This window comes from Vulpes vulpes, chromosome 1 (assembly GCF_048418805.1).
Source record: "Vulpes vulpes isolate BD-2025 chromosome 1, VulVul3, whole genome shotgun sequence".
NCBI classification, from domain to species: domain Eukaryota; kingdom Metazoa; phylum Chordata; class Mammalia; order Carnivora; family Canidae; genus Vulpes; species Vulpes vulpes.
Window position 1 is genome coordinate 77010656 of NC_132780.1, and position 21489 is coordinate 77032144.

Here is a 21489-nt window from a genome sequence, read left to right on the forward strand (position 1 = left end):
TAAGAGACTCTTCACAAAAGAGAACAAACTGAGGGTCGCTGGGGGTGGGGGGAGGGGGTAAGTGGGGGATGGGCAGGAAGCAAGGCCTGGGACTGGATCCATACTGGGCATTGTAGTAAGTGGTGAATCACTGAATCCTACGGAATTCAATGGATTCATTGAATTAACTGAAGTCACTATTGCACTGTGTGTTAACTAAAATTTAAATTAAAAAAAAAAAAAATAAAAAGCACCCGTAGGGAAAACTCAAGTTCATTTAAAAAAAATTTAGCTTTCAGTGATTACAGCACACATCCTCTGAAATGGATAAACGTGATAATCCCCATTTTCTGGTAGGGAGACAAGTGCTACCAAGGACGACCATTAGCCCTCCGTGATGACGTCTGGCTGCACTGCGCTTACTCAGGTCAGATGCCCGTTTCACGTCAGTGAAAAGCTACTTTGAGAGCAAAGATTTCAGCTCAAGTGCCACTTTGAATTTAGAAGTTTTAAAAAGCAAATGTTTAAAACTGAGTGTTTGGGAACAGAAGGAATTTGGGGTCACAGAGAAACATCCGGCCCCCAGCTCTCGTTTGCTTATTGTCTCATTGTTGTGTCCTCACCACACTGTGTGTGTGGCCCGGCTGAACTGGGCGAGGCAGAGGGCTTGGGGGGACCAGGCGGGATGGAGAACGGCCAGAGCCACCAGGGCACGGCAGGGCGCCCCTCCTGCAGGGGACAGAGCGCAGACATGGGGTGAGGGCAACTGCTTGCCGATGCCAGCGGTCAGGTGCCTGAGGACCTCGGAGACAAGCTAGGCACTGTGTTCAAATGCTGCTGCAGTCAAGAGTCAGAGATCTAGAAGCCTCCAGCCCATGCCTTGAGCCTGGAGGATACATGAACCCCCGAGGACAGATCAACCACTATGTCCCGCCTTACAGGTTTTCAGGGATGGAAATCCACTCCCTCCTTACACTGCTTCTTAGTTTTCCCTTGGTGACCCTAAGAGGACATACAGCATTTATAGGGCCCCCCAGCCTTGCCCTGCCAGCCTCATGTCCTTTCCTGTTCTGTTTTATCCTGGCTCTTATTAGGGATCTGGCCCGTTCCTAATGAAATAACAGCTCCCGTTCATGAGTCATTACGATGCTCCCAGCACTGTGCCAACGGCTTTATCTCACATCCTCATTGGATTAATCCTTACAAGAACTCCCATCTCTGCTTTTCCCCATATCACCCGTGACCAGTGCACCTGCCAGTGTTCCCTGCTCTCTCTTCCCCTGGCTCTTTAGGACCCTATAAGGCAGGCACCCAAGGGCCCCTTTGCTTTGACAACTACGTTCCCCATCTAGGAAATGTCTGTCCAGTCAGAAATCCCTGAGTGGTCCTTGACTCCTCCCTCCCCACCTCCTCATACCCAGGCCACCCAACAAAGTCCTGCTAAGGCTCCCTCCAAAAACATATACCCCCTCTCTCATGTCCAGTTGTGTCATCTTTGCAGAGCTCCCCTGCCCTAGGAGGGAGAGCCTCTGAGCTGGACTCCCTGCTCCCGCACATGGTCTCCTTCGGTCTCCCCTCCGGGTGGCGCCAGCCGTGGTGATAGAATGACAGCCTTCTGCTCCCACTCCTCAGGGGCTGCCCGGGCACCTGCAATGCACACCGCCTTCAGTCTCAGCCGGAATGTCACCTCCTTAGGGCGAGCTTTTCCCTGGCAATACATTCCTTTCTCTCTTGTCGCCCCCAAATTCTCTCCTTCAGACTCTCACTCTCATCATTACATTTATTACAACTGAAATGATGTTGGCCATTTCCTTGCGGCTTTCTGTCTTAGAGCATATAGATCATGCATGTCGCTGAGCATGCATCCTATGTGGGCAGGTGCTTGTACTCAGTGCTGCAATAATTATTTGTTGAAGGTTGAATAAATGACCCGTCTGGTACTAGGAATTTTTCCTGCCCCTTCATTCCACCCCTACCTACCTCATTCAGCTCTCAACTTTTGAGCACTCTTGGTTTTAGGGGCATAATCCCCACAATGGCCTGCCTACCAGAGGAATGAGATCAGACATCCCATTGGAGACTTTAGTTCCTGGCTCTTCCCAGAGCACCTCCCTCAAAAAATGCAGCATCTAAAGCCTGATATGGAGTTCTTGGGCTACATTTCTGTCTAGCCAAAGTCAGCTTCAAGATGCAGGACAAGTTATCAGCAATCCTGAAGCTGGAAACCCCAGAGTGATAAAGGGCTTCCAATGATTCATTGGATTTGACCTTTCTTTCTTTTTTTAAACCAACAGCATATTCATCATTTCCTTTACCAGACTGCCAAAATATATGGCATCTCAGGAAAAAAGGGGAGTTAATCCTGGCTGGGAACTTGCCCAAGCACATGAAAGCCTTACCCAGCTCCTGACCTGCCCTGGCTCTGACCAGGGAACCTGAAACCTTCATGTGTTTATCTGTCCTTCTCTCAGTCTCTGTCTGGGTGATGCTGGTAGGTGGGTAGATAGGTAGGTAGACAGATGTGGGGCTCAGCTCCAGGTCCAGCCCTACCACTTAAACTAACCATGACATTGGGCAAGCTGCCCTATCTTTCTAAACTCTATCGCACAGGGATCCCTGGGTGGCGCAGCGGTTTGGCGCCTGCCTTTGGCCCAGGGCACGATCCTGGAGACCCGGGATCGAATCCCACGTCGGGCTCCTGGTGCATGGAGCCTGCTTCTCCCTCTGCCTGTGTCTCTGCCTCTCTCTCCCTCCGTGTGACTATCATAAATTTAAAAAAAAAAAAATTCTATCGCACAGATGAGAGAGAACACTTGGTAGATCTGTTGTGAGGATTAAGTGAGAAAATGTATAGAAATCACCTTCTGTGGTGCCTGCCATACCGAAAGTACCTTCACAAAGAAGGTCTATTCCTTGTGTGTGTGTCCCTAGTTGGGTGTGGGTGAGGGCTGGAGGGGGAGAGGGGTACATCCTTTCAGAGGAAAGCCCCAGTACTGGTGACCTCCACCCTTGAATCTACTGCAAGGGGTTGGTCTCTACTGAGGCCACTTACCCTAGGTGGTCCCACACCCTCTTCTAGCTGCCTATGTGCTCTGTTCTCTCCCTTGGGATGGTAGCAGGGGGACTGTTTCAAAGCCACTGACCGCCTGGCATTTGGCCCAAGGAATTTCATTCTGGATCTGTGGCAATGTTTTATAAACTTGTTGAGGCCATTTAGATTTTTACCGAGGTCTTGAGTACTGAGGATCAGTGGTCTCACTGAGCCTGTGACCTGGAGGAGCACACCTCACTTGCCCTCTCCAGAGGTTGCTGGTAAAGATGTGAAAAAGGACATGGATAAAGGCGGGTTTGACTAGGGTGACCTCTCTGGACAGTTTGGCTCCGCAAGAATAATAGCATTAAATTGGTGTGTGTATTTGTGCTCTGGAAACCACACCAGCCAGTAGGCTGGTTCTCTCTAGATGGTGGAACCTCCTTTTTTTTAAAAAAAAAAAAAGAAAAAGAAAAAGTTTTTTATTCCTTTGATGGGGGTACAGGAGGAGCAGAGGGAGAGGGACAAGCAGATTCTGCACTAGGCAGGGAGCCCTACACGGGGCTCAATCTCACAACCCTGAGATCATGATCTGAGCTGAAATCAAGAGTCGGATGCTTACCCAATGGAGCCACCCAGACACCCCAAGATGGTGGAACTTCTTAATCAAAGTTGTCAGAAGGCTAATGCATGAAAACACTGTATTCAGGCTGCTGTGTCCGTGGCTGACTGATTATTCCAACAGCCACGACTGAGGCCCCCTTATGTCTCCTCTCCTCCCACTTCCTGATTTCCCAACATCTCTGCAAACCAGGATGACTCAATACAAAAGGAAAATGTGAAATTCAATCAGCATTTTTTTCTTGATTTTGACTAAAAGCCAGGTTTTCAGCCTTCTCGGAGGATTATAAATCCCCGGGTTCTTGCTCAGTCCCTAACATACTAGCAGGCTTTGTTCAGGGAAAGGGGGGTCGAGGAGCTTGACCTTTCTGGGGATGAGGAGTCACTCCGCAAGTCCATTCCCTGCACACATCCACATCCTAAGTGATGCATGCACAACGGAAGCACGCTGCACACAGGATGGCAAACTAGAGAACGCTGCCTTTGCTCAACATCTTGTGTAAACATTCCGATGACTGGTCCAGAAATGAGCAACAGCTCTCTCACCATAAGTCAGAGCCTTGTCAGAGTTTTGGTTAACATACGACTGTGATCATTCGGGCTTGAATGAAAAGATCATCATGGCCTCTTGGATGATGAGATCCTAAGATACTCAGACACTGGCTGGAAAACGGCCCCTCTGATTCCCTAAAGGCTGTCCTTGAGAGGCAGTCGTGAGGCCTGGCCTGTCTATGCGATCAGATCCTCTGTTTCAAGCCGGGGTCCCCATATGGTGAGGCAGCATCTGTCCCCTGATGGCCACTGCCCCTGAGTTGGGCTCAGTGGTGGAGAGGTTAAAATCATAATGATAGTGTACCTTGAGTTTCCGTGCCACCCTTCATCTCAGAGTTCCTTGTATGTAGGGGAAATGGTAAAACCCTCAAAGGGGAGCCTGATCTTAAAGATTCCCAAGGCCAGTGGCAGGGCAAGAAACTAGAAGCTGACAATTGGAAAGAGGCAATTGCCTCTTGTCATTTGCGTCCCCACTCCTGCCACATTGTGTATTTCGGTCAAATATGTGAGACCCTACAAGCTAGGCACATTTTACTGCTGAAACCCAGAGCTACTCTTAAAAAAACAAAAAACAAAAAAATTGATTATCCTTGATCTCTGCAATGCTCCTCTAATTATTATAAAAATGGAATTTGAAGGCAATGACAAAGAATTTGTCAAAACAGATTTGAGAAAAAGAAATTCATTTCCTGAGACTTTGATAAGATAATTTTCTCTACTGGAAAACTTGCTCCACAGCCCTTTCCAGCTGAAGCACAGTCCATGATTTGCTTCTCCACTGAATACTTATTTCATCCTTACCGTGGATGGAATACAAGGATCAGGGTCCTATTTTGGCCTCGGGAATACCACAGGCTGTTCCAGGAAAGAGGCCCTAGACCACTGGGGAGTTGGGGTGGGGGACGAGCACCAGGGCCATAGACAGAACCAGGACCACGCATCCTCTGGGCACTGCTCTCACTGCCCTCTCACTGCAAGCACTGGCCACGTCCGCTGCAAACGTCGTTTGCAGGAGGCACTGCGCTGAGGGCTTCATACCTATTCACCTTATTGACCTCCACTTTGGCGACGGGAAAATAGGCTCAGTGAGGTTCAGCCACAGGTCTGGTGGCCCAGAGCTAGTCGGTGGTGGAGATGGAGCTGAGACCACATGAGGATGACTCTGAAGTCAGGCCTCCTACAGAGTTACTCGCAGATGCACACTCGGGAGGGCAACAGCCTTCCCAGAAATGCCCGTGTCATGACGAGGCCGCTCTGGCCTGCTCAGCACAGCCTCCTGGCCAAGCTGAACTCTGAACGATGTATTTAAGACGGTTCTCGGGCATTGGAAAAGGAGACCCACACGCTGTCAACCACAGAAACAGACACAATGGTGTCAAACAGCAAACTTCACTTATTCTCCTCTAACTTTTTCTTTTCTTTTTTTAGGATTTTATTTTTAAGTCATCTCTACACCCAAAATGGGACTCGAACCCACAACTTCAAGATCAAGCGTTGCATTCTCCAACTGACTGAGCCAGCCAGGCGCCCCCTCCTTTAACTTTTTCAGTCTGTCAACCCTGGCTTATTTCCTACATCGTCCTGATCTCTAATCAAACCAGTGTCACCTCATCAGTGACGTCCTCCCTGACCACTACACAGGAAGTATGAGCCATGGCCTCCCCCTGCCTTTCCATCCCTTCCCCACCCTAGACTGTTCTCTTTGTAGCACCTATAACCACCTAGGAGATCATATCAATGTGTCTCTTACAATTAGATTTAAAGCTCTATGAAATCAGGAACTTTGTTCTGAGCATTGTTGCATTTCTGGTACAAGACAGTGCCTGCCCTATATTAGCTATGATCTTTTAAAAAATATTTGCTTATTTATTTGAGAGAGAGAGAGCACGTGTGAGTGCAAGCAAGGTTAGGTGCAGAAGGAAAGAGAGAACCTCAAGCAGACTCCATACTGAGCATGGAGCCCAGTGCAGAGCTTGATCTCATGACCCTGAAATCATGACCTGAGCCAAAGTCAAGAGTCGGACACTTAACCACTTGAGTCACCCAGGCGCCCCTAGATATGATTTTTTAAATGAATTGATACCTTTGTTGAAATCTTAAACAAATGAACAACACGCTGCCCCCCAGGTGGGCAGAGAAGACAGAAGGTATAGATCACGAGTGCTCAGATCACGAGTCCTGTTACTCCACACGCGGACCCTGTCTTCTCACCAAGAGCTCCCTACTGCTCCCTGCTATGCATGTCCCCCTCTCCCTGCTTTTGCTCTGGTGTTTCCTTACCTTGGAAGCCCATTCTACCTCTATCTATTGTCAAAGCTCAGCTTTAAATGACAGCCCTTCCACGAATCCATCTCCATCCCTGTCCTCTGCCTTCAAAACACTGACTCTTCTCTCCACGGCACAGCACTTGTTCCTCTAGTAAACCACTGATTGCATCTTCCCTTGTAGAAGCATTACATTGGTCCTTCCAGCCATCCCCAGGACAAGTCCCTGTGCCTCATTCAGCTTTTTATTTTCTTCCATAGCAAGCACAGAGTTCTTTGCTTTGTAGGAACTTAACAAATGTTTCTAGAATGAACAAGATTCATTGAACAAGATGCAGAGGACACATGATACCAGCTTCCACAGGGGAGGACCAGCTGACCAAGCTTAGAGGAATGAGCAGAATGCTATTAGTGGGACATTCAAAGTTTGATAAGACGATTACCTAGCCAAATCACTTTTAAGTCTTGTCTTTTTTCTAGAAACAGTCAAAATGATCAATTTGGTCTATGATTGAACATTATTTTTTTATGGGGCTAGAGTCCAGATTACCAATCAAAAGCTGAACAGGCATTCTGAGGCTCCTAGTGCTTATTTGAGCAACACAGACCCTGAGGTACCAAGTGACATGAGTAATGAGTGTCCTTGGGACTAAGTATCAGACATTCTCTGACTAACCCAATATTCCCATGATCTCAGTACTAACTGCCTGACAGCTATGAGATCTGAAAACAATGTACTATCCTCAAGATATGAAAAAAAAAAAAGAACTCTACAAAGTTGAAGTGGCTGTTTAATAAGATGCAAACAAACAAACAAACAAACAAAAAACACTGTCACCATTTTGAATTAGAAATGAGTGGTCATAAATATTTTACTGTATTTTTTTTAAATCAGCGCAAGTGTGGATGCCTTCCCTTTGTGAGACTTCTCAAGCACCCAGAGGTTGTCCTCTTAAAGGAGTCACTCGTAGTCACATAATTTCAAAAGCTGAAATACGAAAGCTTTTAAAATATCTTTGCACCAAAAAATACTCAATGAAGCAGATGAGTGCATCCTAACATGTTTGATATGATAGGAGCTAAGAGCCTTTGAAATAAAACTACGGGCTTCCAAAGCCCTTAGAGCAGGGCATCTCCCCCAGACCCAGAGCACAGCAGTGTGGCTCGAGGTCTCAGAGCTGGGGCTTGTATGGAACGGAAGGTTGGACAGGTGGACAGAGCCAGATCACCCAGTGACCCCCTGTGTGGGTCTCCTTAGGAATCTGGGCTTCATTCTCAAGAGCAACGGGAACAGGTGTGTGGGTGTCTCTGTGTGTGTTGTGTATTTGCACAATGAGATTTACATTCAGGAATAATTCCTTTGCGGTATGGAAAGGAAAATGCAGGAGGCCTGTGAGGAAGATGTTGTAATAATTCAGAGAAGGGAGGATGGTCGTTTGGATTAGGAAACATGGTGAAAGTAAGGAGGAAAGCACAGATCGAAGGATCTTTGGGTCTTTCCTAAGGACACAAGCTTGGACCCTTAGATGGAATTCTGTTTTGTAGTCAGTGGTGTTCTAGCATTGTTCAAGTGACATTCCAGAACACTTCATATTCTACTCAGGGCTGGTATGAAGGCACTGGCAGCCACCTGAGGGAAAAGGGGATAATTACATTCGGACATAATTCAGGCTTGGGATCATGGTGTGTTGTGGATTGCACGGTGGCCCCAAAAGGTATGTTTGTGTGCTAACTTCTGAGACCTGTGAATGTGACCTTATTTGGAAAAAGGGTCTTTGCAGATGTATTTTATGGCTTCTAGATAGGATCATCCTGGATTATCTGGGTGGGCTCTAAATCTGATGATGAGTGTCCTTATAAGGGACAGAAGGGGAGAAGATGTAGAGAAGAGAGATAGCTTGTGGGGACAGAGGGAAACTAACACGTGGCACATACAGAGCAAGACACAGAGGGGGGTGCTCTCAGAGGCACCCAAATCTGCATTTATTCCTCACATACCAGAGGCCGCCCAACATGAGGCCAGGTACCCATGACCTGAGATTTGGTGTTCCCCTGTGCCAGGCTCTAGATGAGCCTCCTCCAACCACACCAATGAAGAGGTCACTCTGGGGCCCTTGGAAGCAAAGTCATGCTTCTAGGGTTAGGCCCTACCCTAGGTGGTTAGGCTCCCCAGGCCTTTGAATGAGGAAGTGAGCAGATCTTGTCTTATGGAAGAATCTGAGAGAACAGCAGTAGGGAGGGGAGAGGGATTGGAGAAGTTGAGAACACCCACAAAGCCTCGGATACTTGAAGGGGATACATTCCATGATCTGAAAAGGAATGTCCTTAACCTCTCCATCTTCCCAGTACCTTCTCCTCCATCTCACCATGTGTCCAAAACCTGGGTGTAACTGACCAGGATCCTGGCTTTTTGGTATTATTTTTGTTCTTCCTGGCTGGGGTAGAATGGCTGAACTCCTGGGTCTGTCCTGGGGCTGAGCACGGTTGTATAAGTTGTGCACTGCCCAAGTGCACCTGTGAGGGGGTAAGCAGGAGCTGAAACGCAGCCGTGCTGCTCCTCTTGCCATGCTGTGAACCGTAGGAACCAAGGGGCCCCCTTCTGTAATTTGCAGAAAGGCATAGGCTGTGCCAGCAGCAGCCCAGCCCTCTCTGGGGTCAGCCTGGCCTTGGTCCCCAGTACCACACCCCTAATGGTTTCCTATTGAGCTCCAGCAACAGTAGCACCAAATTCTCTGCCTTCATGATGAAACACCGTCCCCCAGAACAGTCTATATCTCCCCTCTCCTTCCTCCCATGTCTTCTGCCAAAGTCAGACACTGCCAGAGCTGCTGGGACACTCCAGCTTTCCAGAGGTGGAAACACCCTCTGCGGAAATACTATTTCCTGTGCAAAGTTGACCGCAGAATTCCTCAAACCCTTGTCACGAGAAAACCCTGATATTAGGCGAGGTCTATTGACACGTAAAAAAGCCCAGATGCATATCACAGACATTTTCTAGGCTTTACTTAGAAAGTTTATCACGAATTGGCTTAGAAAAACATGGACTAGTCAGTCACCTTTTACTCTACAACCTCTGTGCTCATTATGATCATTCATAACAAGAATGTATTCTCCTTACTTGGGTAATTAAAAAACAGATCAAAGGTTGGAGGTCAGCCACATGAGGGCGACATGAAAGGGAAACAAAAGGCGATCATTCAAGATCTTTTATTTTCATCCGAGCCTCAGGACTTGAATGATGGGGCCCGATTCCCTCCTTCCTAATGACACAAAGTATAATTTAAAGCGACATGATTTCACACTGCAGAGTGCGTTCAACAACAGCACAGGTGGGATCCGTTAGACGCAGAAACTACTTTCAATCATTTTCTCATTTTGTCCTCAAACAATCCCGCTAGGGAGGCACAGCTGTCCCCACTTTACAGCAGGGGAACGAAGGCTCGAGGAGGTGAAGGTTAGATGCTAGCACGCGCTGGAGCAGGCACGCTGATCGCACGCTGATAGGGAGCTGGGCTGTTGGCACTAGATCCACTAGATCGTACCCTCTCCCGGGGGGGGGGGCCTCCAAGCCTCTCCCATAAGTGTTCCCAGTGGATCCCACACACTCCCCCACCTGCAGCTCAACCACAGCAAGCCAGCCCCGCGTGGCTATGTTTTCTCTGTCATTGTTAAGGGGGTCCTGCTGGTGGCAGGGTTTAAGAGAGTCGGTCGTCAGATTCTTTCATCCTGCCAGGCCTCTTTTTGGCCGAGCCCACACGAAAACCAAATCACAAAAAAAAAAAAAAAAACAAAAAAAAACCCAAATCACATAGAAGAAAGGAGAAGAAAAACCGAACCATCCTTCTTCCTCTCGGCCTCTGCCTAATGCTCTAGACAATGTTTGTGGTCCCCTCCCGCCACCAGATTCATAAATTGAAAACCTGATCCCCAACGTGATGGAGTCTGAGGCCTCTGGGACGTGCTTAGCGGGAGGGCAGAGCCTTCATGCACGGAGAGGCCCAGAGCCACTGGCCGGTCCCTCCCCCCAGGCGTGGGGCAGGAGAAGCTGGCCCTTACCTGCCCCCAGATGTGCCTGCGCCCGGATCTGGGATTTGCCCAGACTCCAGGACTGACGGAAATCCACCTGTGCCTTATAAGGCCCCCGGTGGATGGTGTTCTGTTACTGCAGCCGGAAGGAGACCCCGACCCTCCACAGCAGGTGGCCCCAACTCTTTCAGACCCGCCCAGATCCCTGCTGGGATTCTGACCCCATGATGCCTCCTGGCAGGTTAAAATAATGAGAATTTGCCGCAGCTACAGGGGTTCCACCTTCTTCCCAAGTGCCTTCAGGGGACGTGATGTCCTCAGTTAAGGGGAGATGGGCCCTGCCTTCTACGCCCCATCAGCGCGGCCAGACCTGGGCTGAACCTGTGGTTTAGGCCGTGGCTGCTTCAGCCCCGCTTGGAGCTGGGGCCGGGGGGCGCAGCACGGTGTGGTCGCCTTGACTCTGTCCCCTAACGCTGCTCCTAGCTGCCAATGTGGCTCTCAAGCTTCCTTATTAATAAATTCGGTCCCTGAGTATTAGAGGTTAACCAAGCTCTTTGCAAATCTGATGCAAAGCCATGGCCCTCATCAAAGAAACATTTCAGTACATCTATGATCTTGCATATAATTTCAGCGTGTTCATTGTTAGGAACCCCTGGGGTTCAGATGGCTGTTCGTTCGGGTGCCTCTCAGCTCTGACACTCTGCCTTTCTAGGGTTCTATCAGGAGGGAACGCACACCACTGACCTCCCTTCTCCTCTGCCACAAACGATACTTCCCCAGGGTCACACTAGGCAAGATGCGATGGGCTTTCTGTCCCTCCACAAAGTCTGTGTGCAGGAACCACCTTCATCCCAACAGGCATCATGTTTGTGGTTCTTTTTTTAAAAGGAGTTAATTTTTCCTGGGCGTCTGGGTGGCTTGGTCAGTTAGGCAGGCATCTGCCTTCTGCTCGGGTCATGAAATCAGGGTGCTGGGATTAAGCCACCCATTGGGCTCCCTGCTCAGCGGGGAGTCTACTTCTCCGTCTCCCTCCGAGCCTCCCTCATGCTCTCTCTCTCTCTCAAATAAATAAAATGTCTAAAAAAATAAAATGAATGAAGTTACTTTTTGCTTATTTCAGATGAATATAAAGCAATAAATAAGAATGGTTGGAGGAGAGAAGAGATGAAAAATACAATCAGACTGTAATGGGCGAGGGCCTAGGGTAGGGTGGGGAGTGGGGCACGCATGGCAGCCCCACCCCTACTTCCCTTCACATCTGACCTTATGGATGTGCCTTGGGCTGTGGTGAGGAGCCATCAGCAAATGTGCCACCAACTCATGGACCATGCTGGCCTTTCAAAAGTGTTCACTTCCCAGATTTCCTCTGATTGCTCTGCCAGGCAGATCCTGTTCCCAAAGCCCTGGGCAGACTCACCCCATCCTGGGAAAACAGATGGACACAATAGCCCTATCTCTGAGTGTAACGCTATATCATTCTTTCCAACAGGCTAGCCATAGATGAACAACTCAGTTATCGGGGGCTGGGGGGGGGGCGGCAGGCAGGGAACCTCCCATGGGGCAGGGAGCCTGGCTGTCATCCTACTCGTTTTCACTTTCATTAAGCTGACATCACTTACTCATCTGCAGCGTGCTTCCAAGTCTTGGGAATGCATTAAGCTCGATTGTACTCTGGGGATAAATAATGCCAACCACCACTTCCTGCGACAAGTGCATTACATGCGCTGTCACTAATCAGTTAACATAAATGGCATTTTTCCCTATGCAGAGGAGAAAACTGCCAGCATGATTGTTGCCACGCCACAGATGAGGAAACCAGGGCTCAACAAGGTTAAATGACTGGCCACACAACCGGCAGGAGGCCGAGCTACAATGCAGGACTAGGCATACCAAGCCTTTCCTTTCCTTCCTGTAGCCCAGCTGTTCCCAAACTCATCCAAACCTTAGGATCCCCCCAGGAATCTTTTAAAATTCCCAATGCCTACCCAGCACACACCCAGAAATCACAACCTGTAGGGAAGGGACATAGGCATCTATCATCTATCTAACATCTATCTATCTATCTATCTATCTATCTATCTATCTATCTATCTACATATTTTTAAAGCTGCTCAGGTGATTCTAGTGTGCAGATTTGGGAACCACTATGAAAGCCTTGGAAGCATCTTCAGCTGTAAGCACTTACAAATAACCCAAGAGAAAGGAATGAAAAACCAGCAAATTGAAGAGCAAGCTAAGAGTAGCTGAAGAGATGCACATGAATCAAAGAATCTCATTTCTCTATGGGCAATGGAAGAAATCTGATGAGAAGAAGCTTCCCTGATGCAGGTGTAGATGACTCAAATGGGGGGCCGGTTTTTAGCGCCTCAGTGTTTAAGGGATGAACTGAAATACACTGAGTGTCATGCTTCTATTAAGTAGAATTCCTCTCTGCCCTGCCCTTGGGGAGAGAGTGGCTGTTTTGTTCATGTCTATCATAGTTAGAAGCTGGTTCTTGATGCACCAGGCTCTGTGGCAGGTGCTGCCCACCGCGTCCACACCAGCAAGGGGAGGCTTCTGAGGACCTTTTGCAACAGCAAAGACTGCTGGGGATATATGCAGTAGAACACTTGTTTTCATACCTTTAAGAAATACATTTAAATTACTTAAAAACTGGAAGCTTGTTAAGAAGCCTCAACCCTCCACTATGCTAGGAATAGTTTATTGTGATGTTATCTTGTGGAAACTTAATTTGAAAATTTTGATGGTCAAGTATACTGAGGAATTACTGTTTTTATTGGATTGTAGGTAGAATTTTGGCTGAATGGAATATTACTGCTATGTCTTGGCTGAAGTCCAAGAAAGGATAATTAACAAATGATTTAGTGATGGTTCAACACCTACCCTAGTTAATACTTCGCTTTATTTGAAGTAATACATATTGTCCACATGGGCCTCATGTTCATCATCATTTGGAAACATTTGAATTTCCACATCAAATCTATGTATCACAAGTCTTATATTTCAGTTAGGTAAAATTCCCAAACTTAGATTTGATGGATCTTTCTTCCTCAGATAAAGATATAAGCCAACAATGAATGAAATCCATGATTCACTGGTTTTCTACTGGTTTTGTTTTCTTCTTTTGGATTTAATGGTAATATATCTAAATACAATATAACTAGACCAAAAACACTTGTGTCAACTCTACTTCTGGGGTTCATCCAGTTCACTGTTACAGGGATCTAGGGGAACCTACCTTGTTGTTTGTGAACTGTTAAGATAGCCCCAGGAAATTCAAACTCACTTCAGAAAAAATGTGGGCCAAGAAAAACTTTCTCTGTATTGATTCCCACTGTCTCCATACAGTCTCTGTTCCATTTTTTTTTTTTTCTTAAATAAGAGAGATCTCTCAAGAAACTCTGATCTAGTGGTTTGATAGTAGAGATGGTGTCTCAGGTGTTCTATTTATAATTTTCCAAAGACTGTAAAGCCAAAGTCACTGTGCTTGAGATTAGTTTGAGTTTTTCATTCCATCCACTTACATTTGAAGCTTGTCACTTCTCATGTTGAATTAACTGCAGCATTTGTGGATGGTGGTACTTTGCTTCCTCACTAATGTTTATGGATTTAGAAAATGAGAGGGTCCTGTTTAGAATCTGCTGTGAGGAATGTCCACTGAGAACATATTTCTGTAATCTTACCCCAAGTAACATTGCTGCTAGGCCACTGAAAATTGGGTAGGTCCTTGGAAATACTATACTTTTGCATAGGAGTGGTTCACTAATATAAGTAAATATAATCCTACGATTCTGAAAACCAAATAAACGATAAACTTGTTACTGGCTAGAAAATAGCAAAAAAGAGAAACAGACTGTTTTTTTTTTTTTTTCTACAGTGGAAAGTTGAGCTCATAAAATAGTCATTTTTAGGGAAACATGTGGTTTCTATCTGCCTATGTGAGCTCCTCTGCATTCATCTTCTGTTTAATATATGACACACATCTGTCTTCCTTTTTAACAGGCAGATCCTGATGATACGCCCAGGCATTATTTAACTCCTGGCACCACCCTTGCTCACAGCACCGGGCATTTAGTAAATACCAAATATGTGTTTGTTGGATGTACAAAGGAATATTGGTATTTGAAGACAAAAGTACAGCATTCTCATAAAAAGCCAGACTCGCAGGATAGAGTCAGAGGGCATTAAAGAGATGGGGCCTCGGCCATGGCCAGCCCTCTCACACAGAGATGAGAGCCCTGATCTGGGGCTGGTGTTCCCCCAGTTCTTGTCGCAGCAGCCGGGGCTGGCCTCTCCTTCCCCGTGGTCTCCCCAGCAGGCCACAGCTTTGGAAGTTACACTTCTTTGTGACCTGAGTGGATTCTGGTCACCCTGATATGGCCTCCAGTCCCACGAAGTGTGTGCGTGTCCGTGTGCTCACGTCCACACAGGCAACACAGAACTCTTCTAATTTCTGGCAAAAATGACTTCCTTTTCTTCATCAGCTTTTTTCCTTTCTTTGTCAGTAATAAAAGAATGGGAACGTTGTAATAAGAGTGAGAGAAGTGCCAATGGATATCTGTTAGCCATGGCTTCTTTACTCAACGTGCTCGACATGGGAGGGGACGGACTCTTAAATATTAATGCAACTCTTCATGAAGGGACTTTTAAAATCATGTAAAACAAGAATGTTGCTCAGTCTTCATAAGAAATTTTAAAGAAAATCTTCTGAATAGCAATTACTTTCACTCACTAACAGTTTTGCTGTCACCCACGATCACCCAGGCAAAATCTATAAAAGGTGCATTCAAGCTCCTTCCCAACTGTGCATAACTGACAGTCTAAGCCATCTGAAAGCCACATTTATTTCTAGAAATGTGGATCCTTTGGTGGATTTTAAAATTTATATATAATGTCTTCGTAGAAAGTATATTTGAGCACGATGTTTGAGCTTGTATATAAAACAAGCTTAGATAATAAAATGTATATATATTTTCTTCTGGTTTATAATCTTCTTTCCTAAGCTGCCTATAATAAGAGTCATTTGATGCTTGTATATTTTTGGATTAAAAAATAATTTATTTTTGCAATCACACAAGAATGTGTGAAAATGAGCTTTATTTTATTTCCTTATTGCCAACAGGTAAAGTCTTTTTCTATGAGACTTAAAAAAATGCTTTGAGAGGTGCCTGAGTGGTGCAGTCAGCTAAGCATCCAACTCTTGGTTTCAGCTCAGGTCGTGATCTTGGGGTAGTGAGATGGAGCCTTGGCCCGGGCTCTGCACTCAGCACAGAGTCTGCTTCAGACTCTCTCTCTGGCCCTTCCTCAAACTCTCTTTCTGTCTCTCTCTCTATCGCTCTCAAATAAATAAATCTTTTTCAAAAATGCTTTCAAAGAGATACATATCTCAGAACAGAAATAAGAGAAGTAAAGTTTCTCACAGTTACTAAAAGTTCAGTAAGTATCTATAAAACAATAACTATGACCCAGTCCAAACACTGCAGTAAGCTCCTCTCCTGGTAATCCTTAAGCAGCCCTCTGAAAAAGCCCAGCTGTAAAAATGATGTAATTTGATGCCAGCCACAATCGTGCGGAATATTCCCCAATTTAAAAAATTGGATCAAGAAATAGTAGATTTAGGAAAATTACTAATAATGAATGGAAAGAAGCTTTCTTCTAAAGCATCAAACTCAATCACTTTCTTAACTGCTTGTATTCTTAAATCATTTAAAACACAAATCACTTTAGATAAAAGTAATCATCTATGTGCAATTCCCAAGCAGAGACCATTCTGAAGCAGATGTTTCAGGCTTTTTCCTCTCTGAAGAATTTATTAACCTCAAAGGAACTGCTTGAGACAATCTCATTTGAATGAGATCTTGGTATTAGAATTCAAGGGAGAGGCCAGCGTTTACTTATAAACCAAAACAACCCACATCAATGATTCTTACTAATTGTGTAAACACCAAAGAGCTTCAGTTTGTCAAAGTCACCTAATATTATTTTAAAGTCTAGCTCAAGATTTTTTTTTGAAAGCTTGCCTTTGCTGCAGACAGAAGGAAGGGGGAAGGGGGTTGCCCGTAAATATTCACGCTGATTCACAAAGACTTGCCCAGATGTTCAGGCAGAGGGTGATAGAGGATTTGGAAACGGGAATTCATCCAGGGAACAAAAAGCATCAACCTCTGCCCTTACCATGGTGTCTCTTGGGGTTTAGAAAGCTTGCCTCGGTCAGACACCTCCAGCTAAGTGCTAGGACCCCACATGGACTCAGTTCCCAAAATAGGATCCCATTTTTAAGTTTGTTCGCTCTCTACTTTTTCTCCTTCTGCCCCATCTAAAGAACCCCAGAATCTTCTATTTGTCTTTTTTCTCTAATGTAAGAATTCCAAAATCATTTGCTTATAGATGCCTAAGAATGTCCATATGAATCCCCAAATCCGGGCTGTTCCTTTTTGGTAGGGGTGTAGGTGGGGTGGCCGAACATAGACCTAGATGAGTGGCATATCTATCTGCCAGGCGCAGCTTTAGTTACAAAAGAATAGAAGGAAAGGTATCTTTTCTTACCTTCCTATCAAATTTAGTGCCAAGCAAGGTCTAAGTTATCTGAATAGGCCCACAGGTTTGGATTTTTTTCGAGTTTTAAAGTTTCTTGCCTGAATATTGTGGAATATGCAAAAATATACTCTAGAACACTGGGCAGAGAGTCAAACAAAAAAGCCTATAGCTGTGGCCAAGTTACCCACCACCTTCTCCAATTTTCGACTTATTTACTAAAAAATATCAAAATATAATAATATTATAATCAATTTAACAGAAATCTAGGCAGAAAACAAAGAAAGCAAAGGTATACTATATCTGAAGAGGATTTATCTTTAATCCATGTTGTAGAATGCATAATCAAAACGACCCGGGCACTCATAAATAGCTCTGCCTTTCAACAAATAACAAAGGATGGTTGTTCAAACCTAAAAATCAACAATAATTCAGGGCAAGAGACGGAACGACCCAAACCATGTGTGCAGTTCTCTCTCTGTAGACACAGGGCCAGAGAAATGGGTTGGCCGAGAGCAAAGGTGCAGCACGGAAGATGCGCAGAGCTCCAAGACAAAGTAAATGACTACCAACCAAACTCAGTTTCAATTTTTATTATGAATGTCCAAAGTGACAGCATCCTGTGAAAGTGTCAGGTTCTCATTGATTCAATTTCAAGAGACCACAGACTACCACATGCCAAGCACTTTAATTTGTGACAGAGCCAAAACAAAAGAATGATAAAAAATATTCTTTTAGATGTAAAGAGTGCTCTCATTTGAGTTTTTGTCATTGTTTTTGGTTTTCCCTGCAGGTATTGTGAACACTGATAATTTCCAAAACACAAATCCTGGTCTAGATACTTGCAGCAAACTTTTATAATCTCTGCCTGAATAAGAAGCTCATAAGAAATGTACTTATAAAGTATGTGTATAATACAATGTAATATGCCCGTTCATTGTCGTTTCTTTCCTTCCTCTCCCACTAGGTTCTCATCTACCACCTGGGTACCTGCTGTTTGTAATAACTGGACACTGAAGGCTGGAATGAACCCGAAGACTACATTGAACCCTGGATCTTCTCAAAACTGCATTGCTTTTTCAATGGAAGCTCAAGACTTTCAATTTTTGAGAGGTCCAAGGAGATGATTCATAATGGATTAAAGTCACCAGTCAAGAACTACAGTCTATGCATGTTGTGTTCAAGAAAAAAGCCGTGGTTGACTAACGCTATGGTTCTATTAATCTGTAGTTCCAACACAATGTGACTTTTTCCCCCTCCGAAGGGTTTCCTCGCAATCTGCCCTTTCCATCACGGGTACTGGATGATGCTACAGATGGAGGTTGTTGCCATTTATATTCCAATCAATTCGGGTCTGTGGAAGAGCGTATCTCTTACAGATGCGATACTGTTCATCTGAGTGCATCCTCAAAAAGAACAATTATGAACTGGAAACTCATAGAGTTTGTTTTAAAATTTATAAAATTAAACCTGCTCCAACAGGTAATACAGGGAGGCATGCTTGCAACCTCTGGATTCAATCAGAAACAATGCCTGAGAGCACAGAGCCTTCTCAATAGGTAACGGCGGGTTCCTTTTAATGCTTCCTTAAACAAGATCCGATGTGATGCACATTAGAACTTTGAAGCACGTCTCATTTATTTCTACAAGGCCTGGGACACAGGAAGCTGCCAGAACTTCATTCATCATCTTGCCTGTTGACAAAAGGAACAATAGCTGGTCATCACTGGTCAATGGAATATAACTTTCCCTAGTTTTTTTTTTTTTTCCAAGATAATTCCTAAAGAAGAGATGGTGTCAACACAACAGAAAATGTTTCAATATTTGATGAATTTCTGTGCTCTACAAAGCCATGTCTTCTTCCAGGACAGCAGGAAGAACCAGAGTATGCCATGTTCATCTCTCTCCTCATGCTGGAATTATTCAGGAGAGACCCCTGTCCTGGAAGTCAGCATGCCCAGACTCCAGATGAGGTTCCACCAATAGCTAACAGTGTCACCTGACCTTGCTGGGCTGGGCTAGTCATTCCTTCATGTATACACTAGGAAGACCCCAATGGATGAGTTCTAAAGAGAAGGCCAATCCAATGACATTAATGGGTCCATGAGGTCCTGCCTCCATAGCTCCATTCAGAGCACAACCAGGTATAACCACTTCAGTCTGTAGCAGTGGTTAGACTTACAAGATACCTAAACCTGTGGTGCTCTGGTCCTAGTTCTGCTTGGAGTTTTGAATCAGCTGATCTTTCAGAGATGTCACAAAATATCTGATAGTGCATGAAGTCGATTACAATCTTATGTGATGATGTCACTAAGCTATATGGGTATAAACTTCTGAAAATACCCATTTCCACATCTTTTGCTGTCTTAAGATCTAAGAAGTGCCTTTGGTGGTGGTGGTGGTGGCGTACCTGCTGGTTTTCTTAAAAAATAATTCCATAAAAGCTGAAAAACACATTTAAAAAGTAGAGGAACACAGAAGCATTCTGTAAGAACCTACTACATAGTCATAAAATACAACTAGTTGAGCTCATTTAAGTAGTTATAACTAGTAATATTACCAAAGCACGCATTGCCAAAGTGAGGTCTAGACACAGGAAGTCTGACCTTAAAACTGATGCTTTCAACCACAATACAAAATGACCTCACCATAACCTGTGAAAATGATAATGAATTGGGACTGAAAAGTTTAATGGGACTTTCATAGATGCCATAGGTACAACCAGGAGTTAAGTTAAATATTTAGACATTTAGGGCAATTAGTTTCCATTAGGAACAAAATCATAAGCTTCAGCAATCGAAAAACTCTATTTAGTAATTCTAATTTGATCTTTATGCCTCTGTGGCTGGTAAAACTTAGATGGTGCCAGTACAACAATTTATTTATATTATATCATATTATTGTAATTATTTTTGAGGGCATCCCAGTTGTGATGTGGGATAAGAAAAATGCTGAATAGGTTTTTCATGTTTCCACTGTGTGTTTGGCATAAGGGGAGGACACACCACTCTGAAATGCGTTAATGATCCACACGAAACAAAATGGGCACCAAAATATCATCTGTTACTTCGGATTATCCTAAGCATTTCGCTAATGCGTTGATCCTTCAAATACCATTTTAAAAGCTACTCAAGAGGAAACGACAATGAAAATCAGCTCATCTTGACTATCATAGCTATAGCTTCTCAAGTCACAGTCATTTCCTGAAGTCTGGATTAAGACTGGCCAGGGTGTGAAGAGGATAGGGTTATTGTCCAGAGCAAATCAGCATCTGCATGGTTAAAGGCACCAAGGCCATACTGGGAAACAAAATGAAAAAGACAGATTCACTCAAATTGTTAGGGGGACATACAGGAATGATCTACGAACACACGCATGTACCTACCGACACAGACCGAATGTGTCTTGTGCTGCCAAGTTAGAGAAGTCAAGATTTCTGTCTTGATCAACTTGAAATAAGCCAATAGTAAGTACATTTTTTATGGGACTCTGGCAAGTATTTCTACGCCGTGCATGTCGGGGAGGTGTATGCATCCAAAGTACCCCGGGAACCGCTGTCACAACGTGTAAATGATCCATCACCCGAAAGGTGGACATTCACAAGTAAACACGTCAGGTACTTGTGCAAGTAACAATCAGAGGGGGAGAAAATGGTCACAGAGCTTATGTATTTGGAGACCTCTTTAGTGCTCAAAGCGGTCTTCACATTTATGAACTCTCTGGCTCTCGTAACGGGGCCCCGGCGCCCAGCCTACATGTGGAGCAGCCGAGATTGTGAGGGCTTGGGTGACTTGCCCAGCGTCACCTGGGAATGCCAGTGGCCGGGCCACCCAAGGGGAATGAGATGATTCTTTAGGTCCCGCTTCCCTGGCCAGTGTGCGTTCTTCTCTATGCCGTGGCTCTGGCTACTGACACTGATATCAACAAATTCATTATTTATTATTAATATTCATCTCTTCTGCATAGTTTTGTTGTTGCTATTACCCCCCCCCCCCCCCCCATTAAGGCCCTTGTGAAGCCTACCTCACAAACAGATCTAACTGTCCCCGCGACGAAACTGAGGTTTGACCAGCGTCTTGCCCAGGGTCAGATGGCAAAGGGCAGAGCGGGAACCGAAAGCCACGTTGGCTCCAAGTCCCCAGCTCTGGCTCTTTCTGTTCACCGTGTGTGCTGTCGCCGTGTGTTCTGCACCCCTGGGCCCCAAGTTCTATGCATGCTATAGAGCTCCGTCTTTAGGTGTAGAGCCCACCATAAGCTGCTCTGTCTCAAGCCTCATCACAGAAGACACCTGAGCACCCACTCCGCACAGGTGGCTTCTCCAAGCTCCTTAAAGAGCAAGCGAGCTCTGTTCCCAGTTACCAAAGAGCTTCACTCTCCTCCAGAATAATGGCTATTATTTCATTGTAAAGAGGAGGCCAAAACCCCCACTTATCAGTGAGAACATGGCACAAAAGATGACTTTTTTTTTTTTTTTAAATAAAC

At 45.2% G+C, this 21489-nt stretch overlaps 1 protein-coding gene across 15 annotated transcripts in view; it reads right to left on the minus strand.

Moving 5' to 3' along the window:
• The window catches only part of SCAF8 (SR-related CTD associated factor 8), a 223497-nt gene that overhangs the window by 56532 nt on the left and 145476 nt on the right, over positions 1-21489 (minus strand). For 6 of the 15 annotated variants that reach the window (XR_012003193.1, XR_012003180.1, XM_072767415.1 and 3 more), the window contains one exon: positions 17586-18701. The exons of the other annotated variants lie outside the window; for them this stretch is intronic. The gene's annotated coding sequence lies outside the window, so the exon portion shown is untranslated. Of the gene's footprint in view, positions 1-17585; positions 18702-21489 lie in introns of those variants that run through there. 15 annotated transcript variants of the gene reach the window in all.